We start from the raw sequence: 8,330 nt of genomic DNA on the forward strand, positions 1-8,330 counted from the left end.
CATTCTATGCACCATCCTGAGGACAAGCTCTGGGCAAACCACAGTCAGGCCTTTGCCACCTGCATACCCTTCCCCTGCACATCCTCTATTTCTTCACGCACTATCGCACGTCGGAGCTGTATGTTGGATGATGTGGGGCCTGAGGAGAAGCTGCTTGGTTGTCAGCTGTCTGCAAACATGCAGGTTCCTCTAAGCAATTGCATCCAGCAGAAGAATCATTTTAGATAACTTATGTGTCACCGAACAGCGTAAGGAGACACAACCCTTGAGTGCTTGAGCTGACCCGCAAAACAGAAACTGGAACTGCTGCCTCTGACTCCCCGATTCACTCTGCTCATACTGCTGTAGGTGACTGAGCTCGTGCTTTTGCTCAAATCCAGCCAGGGCATTAATCTCAGGAAGTTTTCCCAGGGAAGCCAGTGCAGAGATTCCCCCCTGTCAGGCTGGAGGCAAAGAACAGGCCGGCACTTGGGACCTGTGACTGCCCTGAACCCCAAGCTCAAGTGTCAGTACAGACATGGGGCACCGCCCTGTACTGAACCTCCCATTTTACTCCTTGTGTAGGTGCTGCCCATTCTGCCCTGGGACAAAGCCTGCGGGAACAACACACTCTGTGAGGAGACTTTGCTTTGCTGCTTCAAACCCACCACCTCCTCCCCTCCCTCTCTTCCCCTGCCATTTGGAATCATCCTGTTTTGGGAGTCATCATCTGCTCTGCTCCTTTCTATGTCTAAAAACAATTGTCAACGTGAAGGGGAAACCGTCAGTCTTTACTGCATATATTTTTCTTGTGCTTCCTTCTCTTCCATGCGTATTTTGATTAAAAAAATATTAACTGAATAGATCGGTGATTTGAGACTTGAGCAGTGAGTTTCATCTCCTTTGCTGCATGTGCCTGGGAGGACTTGTTTTCCCAAGGCTCCCTCTATAGTCAGTGGAGACAAGAGAAAACACCCGAGGCTGGGTCCTCCCAACCTATAACTGGCCTGCCAAAGAAAGGTTACAGATCTCTGCCAGACACCCTTCTCTGACCTGCATTTAGGTCAGGACATTTGACAGTCATAGCAATGAGCAGCTGTTTGGGAACAACTGCATTTCAGTGCAGACGGGCGTCAGGTGAGGCTCTCTGGAACCATAATGAATTTCAGTGGATATTTAGACTGCTGAAGAAGACAAATTTTACTGGACCCAATTTCACCCGCTCCCCTTTTCTGAGGAAACAGGGAGCGAGAAGCTGTGGAGGAAAGCAGGGGATACAGGAGAGATATTTGATATTACTTACCTTGAAACCAACTGATTCTCAGGGAGTCCTAGTCCAAGAAGGCAAGGACTGAAAAGTAGAAAGAACAGCTTTCAACAAACAGATTTGACTTGCTTTGCTTTGATTTGATGGTTTAGCATTTGTGCAAGAGAAGAGTTTTGGCACACAGGTGTGACTCATATTTGCAAGAGGTCTGAGTGAATTTGGTATTTCCCTGGAATGGGGTGAAATAGCTCACAGCCTCTTTAAAATCTCCTGTTCTGGAGAAAGAATCCTTTGGGAGTGTTTGAAAGAGGTAGGAAGAAGACAACCAATGATGTGAGGACTTTAACTGAAAAGTAAACCAAAAATCAGAGGGTGAGAAAAGCCCGAAGGACTATCTCTGTCTGTGTTACGGAGGCAGAGTGCTAGAAAGGAAAGAAGCAGAAAAGGAAGGGTAGAACCTTTCCTGCAGACTGTGAAATGATCACACTCGGGTTTTGCCATGTTCCCATCTCAGCGGATGAACTGAAATTCAGCATGGGACCAGAAAATGAAAATGCAGGTGCTGAGTTCAGCCTAGAGGGCTTCTCAGCGCTTGCCCAAAGGCTGCAGCTCTTTCTCTCTCCGCTCCTTCGGCTCATGCACCTGACATCAGTGACGGGGAACACAACCATCCTCTTCCTCGTGTGTGTGTATCACCGCCTGCAAACCCCCATGTACTGTTTCATCAGCAATCTGTCCTTCCTGGAAATCTGGTTTACATCCTCCACAAGCATCCAGTTGTTTGTGAGCCTGGGTACTGGTAGGAGAACAATCTCTCGGAGCGGCTGCTTTGCCCACTCCTATTTCTGTTTTGCCCTGGGCAGCACAGAGTTTGTTCTCCTGGCTGTCACGTCCTTTGACCGCTCTGGTGCTCTCTGCCAGCCTTTGCGTTATGCTGCCATCATGAAGCCTCAGCTCTGCATCCAGCCTGTGGTTGGTGCTTGGGTCATCGGCATCCTACTCCCGAGTTACCGTCTGCTCCTCCTCTACCAGCTGACTTGCTGCGGCTCCAACCAGATCCACCATTTCTTTTGTGACAACTCCCCCTTATTCAAATTGTCCTGCTCTGACAGCAGCCTGCTCTGGAAAAGAGACTCTGTTTTACTGCCATTTGTCATCCGGGCTTCCTTATGTTTAACTCTGGCCTTTCACATGGGCATCCTTTCCTGTATTCTGCACCTCCCAGCAGCCTCTGGGAGGAAAAAAGCTTTTGCTGCATGTTCTTCCCCTCTCACCACCTTGGCCGTTGCGTATGGAGCTGCATCGCTCTCTCCATGCGTCCTGCAGGAGATGTTTCCTTGGAGACAAACAGAACTGTGGCTTTGCTGAACACTGTCCTGTTCCCATTCTTAAATCCATTCCTCTACACTCTTACAAACAAGACTGTGCTCCTGGCCCTGAAGGAAGCCATTGCCCGTGTGACACTACAGCTTTTCCCCTACTCACGGGGCATTTCTGGACAGCAATTCCAGTGATCTGCTCCCATCAGGTAAATAATATCAGTGCATATGGATGAAACCTCCAAATACAGACGCCTCAGGAAGTTTCTGTTCTTGTTGGACTGTGTCAGGTGGAGTGAGAAGAAGCTCATCTGCACACACAGAGTGACACCAACAATGGCAGGAGCAGTAACTCAGTTAACAGCCTGCCCAGCTGCTCCCAGGCCCATCCCAGCAGAGCCACCAGCTCACCAGGAGCCCCTCTCCACAGACGGAGCAGAGCCCCGAGGCCCAGGGGCAGGGGGGATCCCCATTTGCAGACTCCTGAGGAAGGAACATCTTGTCCCAGCTCCTTCCAGGGCTGCCCTGGGAAGCCACCAGCCCCCTTGGCCAGGGGGGAAACCCACTGAGATGAGGCACTGAGAGCAGCTCTGGATCAGCATCTGGGCTGAGGGGAATCTTGCTGGGGGTGTGGGACACATTGTGGGATGCAGGGGAAGAGCAGGTTTGGATTGCACAGGAGTTATTATGGGATGTGTAGGGGAGGACGCTGACAAGTGCAGTCTATCCACTCTTCTCATTAAACTTAATTTCTCTTTCCTGTGCGAGGGAATCTCACTTCTGCTTGTATGTGTGAACACGGGGGTGTGCGTGCAGAACTGGAGCAGGAGCAGGGGGTCAGACAGCCCATATGTCATTAGTGCCAGCCCCTGAGAGCCTGGAGGGAGAGAACTGAAGAGCCTGTGTGTGACTGGCGTGCTCTGCACCAGCATCTGCAATGGGGCGGCGGCCTCGGAGGCTTCTAAGTCCCGATGCCTGCAACTGGGGAAGCTGGTACCCAGGGGCAGCTACTGAGGAGACTGAGTGTCTGGGCCCAGCTGCTGGAGGGATCCACCCTGTACAGGAATATGGAATGGAATGGAATGGAATGGAATGGAATGGAATGGAATGGAATGGAATAGAATAGAATAGAATAGAATAGAATAGAATAGAATAGAATAGAATAGAATAGAATAGAATAGAATAGCTCAGTTGGGAGGGACCTGCAGTGACCATCTACTCCAAACACCCGACCACTTCAGGTCTGACGAAAAGAGAAATCCTGTTGTTAAGGGCATTGTCCAAATGCCTCTTAAACACTGACAGGCTTTGGGTGTCAACCCCCTCTCTCGGAAGCCTGTTGCAGTGTTTGACTGCCTTCTTGGTAAAGAAATGCTTCCTCATGCCAACTCTGTGCCTCCCCTGATGCAGCTTTGAACAATTCCCATGAGCCCTATCACTGAACAGCATGGCGAGAGCTCAGCACCTCAGTCTCCGCTTGCCCTTCTCAGGAAGCTGCAGAGACCAATGAGGTCACCCCTCAGCCATCTTTTCTCTAAACTAGACAGACCCCGCGTCCTCAGCTGCTCCTCACAGGACATGCCTGCCTGCCCGTTCACCAGCTTTGTTCCCCTCCTCTGGATGCATTCAGGGACCTGCACATCCTTCTTAAATTGTGGGACCCAGGACCTCACCCAGTACTCAGCGTACTCACGTGCAGTCACGGTACTCAGGGCACTCAAGGTACACCTCAGTGCTAAATAATTCAGGATGGTCACCTCCCTTCACTGGCCTCTTGGCTGCCAGGGCACACTGCTGGCTCCTCTTGAGCCTGCTGTGGACCAGCGCCCCCAGATCCCTTTCTGCTCTCCAGCCACCCCTCTCCCAGTCTGTACTTGTGTCCGGCGTTACTTCATCCCAGGTGTAGAATCTGGCATTTGTTCCTGTCAAACATGGTGACTCCTCTGGGTCACGGCTACAGGTGTGTCCCGATCTGATACCGGGGAGGGTTCTTAAACCATCCCAAGAGCGAGATTAAGAGACAAACGAGGTCAGATGCCGTACAACCTTGTGAACTTTATTTTGCATACAACTGGCAATAGCGATAGGACAGAGAGAAAAAGGAAGGGTCAGAATCCCTAAGCAAGGAAACAGTAGAGATGCAGCAAGATGAATTACCACCACCACGAATCCAGCGATGTACCGTTGGCTCGCTCCTGGTGAGGTGATGGTGCTCCAAGCTCCAAAAGCGGTGACAAGGCTGAGAGGGAGAGAGAGAGACAACAGGCATCCCGGCAGAGGAGTAGGCAGTCCTTTATGGTCCCAGTCCTCCTGACTTCTCCACAGAGCCCGCACATTTCCACGGGGCTCATTGTCTCGTGGTCCTCCATGCACGCACGCCCCGGCATTCACGGTGGTCGTGCTGCCTGCACATCTTCTTCACCCTGATTTAACTTTGGGTGGATGTCGTGGTTTTGTCTGGGACAGTTCCAGAGCGTAATTCTCCATGTCCACGGGACACTGAGGCCAGGAGTGGTGGTGGTGCAACAGCACTGTTGAGACAATCAGAGTCCAACACAGTCCCTTACAAGGTGTTAAAGCGAACAGGGCCCAGGAGGGTGCCCTGTGCCGCCCCACGTATGTCCCAGTATGTGCCCTTGGGAAGTTCACGAGTCTCTCTCGGTGCCCAGGAACGTCACCCAGGAGGACTCTAACTCACGGCGCACTCCTCGCCAGAGAAGGCTCGTGCAGCCTGCGGCTCCCTGGGTGGCACTTAGGGCCTCTTTCACAGATGGGAGCAACATTGGCTTGTCCTCACTCTCAAGAGACCTCTACCAATCCCATGACCTTTCAAAAGGAATATTCCAAAGAAATACTGATCTTCCCCTGTTCATTACCACTCTGCTGCCTGTTACATGGTGTATTTAATTTCTTTAATCGTTCATACATTCTCACCTGCCCGGATAAAACGACCATTTCTAGAGTCATCTTTTCAGATGCCGACTGCCCTAGGCAAAGGCCTTTACATTCTTCTCCAGTTTTCCCCTCCCATTCCTCCTTGTTCATTCAGACACCTCTCATCATGCTGCTGCTTTGAGCTCCAGGGACTCAAGCCTTGCCTGTCTTTCAGTACTCTAATTGTCTCAGCCAACTCTTCCATTATCTTTCTGTCTACCTTTTCGTATCTATGTAGCTAAAACATTTCTCATAAGATCATCCCCTGTCGAAAGGTGACCTCATTAGAGACATCTTGTACTTAGCATATGGTCGAGGAGGTGCTTTATTGTTTATGAGACTGGATCATGCTTCACTTCTCTTTGCTTGCAAAGAGGAGAAAATCTTCTGTGCCTGTGTGCATCCAGTTCTCTAAGGAGAGCAGGTGGAGATGGTGCAAGGGAGCTGTGACCTCAGAGAGCAGTGGAGAAGTCTGATGTAAGGGAAAGGGATGTAAATCCCGTCTGGCCAATGACAGAAACGGTGAGACTGGGGCAGTGAGGAGCAAGGCTGTCCATGCAGTGCCAGACCTCAGGGACTGCTTCTCCTACCTGTGCAGAGCTCCTGAGGAGATTCTCTGGATCAATAGCAATCGCAGAATGCTTCTAGCACCTCTTCTCTAATCTGAAATGTAAATAAAGATAACCTTTACAATATAAAACCTTTTTGATTAGAACCTCTATGAAATCTTCCTTCTTAACTACACTGGAACTACTCCAAGTAGCTGTACATGCGTTGAAGACTTGAAGAAAATGAAAGGGAGGGAAATAGCTCGTTCGGGCTTTCAGTATTTTAATGAGCTCCACGGTGTGTTTGGCCCTGAGTCCATGAACCGCAGACACACAGAGACTGAGAAAACTAGTCCAGGAGTCCAAGTCAGCAGCAAAGCTCAACGTGCCTGGAAGCCCTGCTTGGCCCCGCCGAGGGCCAGTACTGACAAAGCCTCCCCAGGGACTCGTCAGAGCAGATAACCGGCGGCGGTGATTGCAGGCAGGCAAAGGCCCCGTGCAGGGGCTGTAATGCTGCAAACCCCCTTGCTTTGTTTTATGGAGCAGAAAGGCCGAGGCAGCTGCCATAGCCAAGGGGACAAACCTTGGTCCTGTTGGGCCTTTTCGCCTTGCCAGAGCCCTTGGCCATCTCGACTGCCGGCTCTCCTACACTGGCCCGTGCCTGCACCTCCTTCCCTCCAGGCTGCAGACACCCATCTTGCTTTCCCACCTGGCTCCCACCCCAACATTTCTCCACCTTCACTGATGTCTCTCCACCCTCACCAGCTGGTCCTTGAAAGACAACGCCATGGTCTTACCCAGACTCCCTCTGGGTGATCCCTTGCACCACAATGCTACCATCTGAGTGAGATTTCTTTTCCTCAAGTGCAGTCTGAACCTCCCAAGATGCACTTTGTTGAGATTTCCTTCTCTTTCAACTAACAAGAAATGGTCCATCATCTCTGAATCCTCTCTTCAAGCACTTGGAGGCTCCTTCTGCAGGTCCCAGAGCCTCCACTTCAGCAGTCTAAAGAAGCCCGGGCTTCTCTTCCCCAAAGGCCCCAAAGCCCATCCTAGCAGATCTTCTCTGGAGAATCTCCAGTTCCTCCTCATTCCTGCAGTTGGCCACATGCGCCCTAACGCAGCCCCATGGGCAGCTGGCCTTACTCAAGGTGACATGCCCCTCTGCCTTGGATGGCATCCCTAGTAGCGACCAGGCCCTTCTCCTCTCGGGGTCACTCCTATGCCAGTCAGGTCCCAGCGTGCCCTCACCTATGGGGCTATTCTGTCCCCAAATGCAGGACTGGCCACTTGGCCTTGTAAAGCTTCATGAGGTTTCTACTGACTGAATCCCAGAGATTTTCAGGGTCCCCCAGCAATGAAGCTCCATCGGGCCAGCTGTTAATGGGCACGTGCAGATGGCTCACCCTGACATGGGCTGCCTCTGACAAGATACCAGCATAAGGACATGCAGGACAGAGCAGATAATAAAAGGAGGCACTTGTGCAATTATATTGTTCACCAAGGGTCACGGTCCCACGGTGAGAAGCTCAGAAAGTGCACAGGAAGGAAAGGGTAAACAGAGACGGGCTATTTGCATGGGAGGGCACAGGGAGGGTCAAGGGAGACATTGTGAGTAGGAAAAGGAAAAGAAAAAGCAAAGCACTGGAAATGCTCAGGGCTGTTTGGAGGTACCTGCCAAGCAGCCCTGCATCTGTGCAACAGTGCCTGGAGTGGGGCAGGAAATCCCAGAGATCATCTGACCACACTTTCTCCGTGACTTCAGCCGTCACCAGGAACCTGAGTGATTTCCCTCCCGTCACGAAGGAAAGATCCCTGGTGAATTGAAAAGCAGAATCCTTCAAGCTGGGAAGGACCTGAGGAGATCTCTAGGCCAAGCTCCTGCCGACAGCAGGGTCACCTCTGGGGTCAGTGCAGGTTGCTGAGGCCTTCCAAATTGATTTTCATCTTCCAAAGCTCCCAAGATGGAGATGACACCAGCTGTCTGGGAAATCTTATCCAGTGTTTGCCTGTTGAAATTTCTTTCAGCCGATGCCCATTGGCCATCATCCTCCCATCATGCACAACAGTGAAGAGCCTGGTTGCTTCTTCAGGATGATGAGGGAAGATCTGAGGAAGAAGCTATGGCAAGGCTGCTATTAGGTCTCCCCAAAGGCGTCTCTTCTCCAGGCTTTGCGCCTTTGCAGCAAAGGTGGCCAATTGCTTTCTGGGCTGCATTAGGAAGAGCACTGCCAGCAGGACGGTGGAGGTGACCCTTCATCTCTCCTCAGCAGTGCTACAGTC

The 8,330-nt window shown here is 51.3% G+C and overlaps 1 protein-coding gene and 1 pseudogene across 1 annotated transcript in view; one reads left to right on the forward strand and one right to left on the reverse strand.

The window, feature by feature from the left end:
- Positions 1–8,330, reverse strand: part of LOC141972468 (scavenger receptor cysteine-rich type 1 protein M130-like) — a 222,590-nt gene that overhangs the window by 41,570 nt on the left and 172,690 nt on the right. The window lies entirely within an intron of this gene.
- On the forward strand, positions 1,724–2,760 carry LOC141972426 (olfactory receptor 6E1-like; annotated as a pseudogene).

This window comes from Athene noctua, chromosome 33, assembly GCF_965140245.1.
Source record: "Athene noctua chromosome 33, bAthNoc1.hap1.1, whole genome shotgun sequence".
Taxonomy (NCBI): Eukaryota; Metazoa; Chordata; class Aves; order Strigiformes; family Strigidae; genus Athene; species Athene noctua.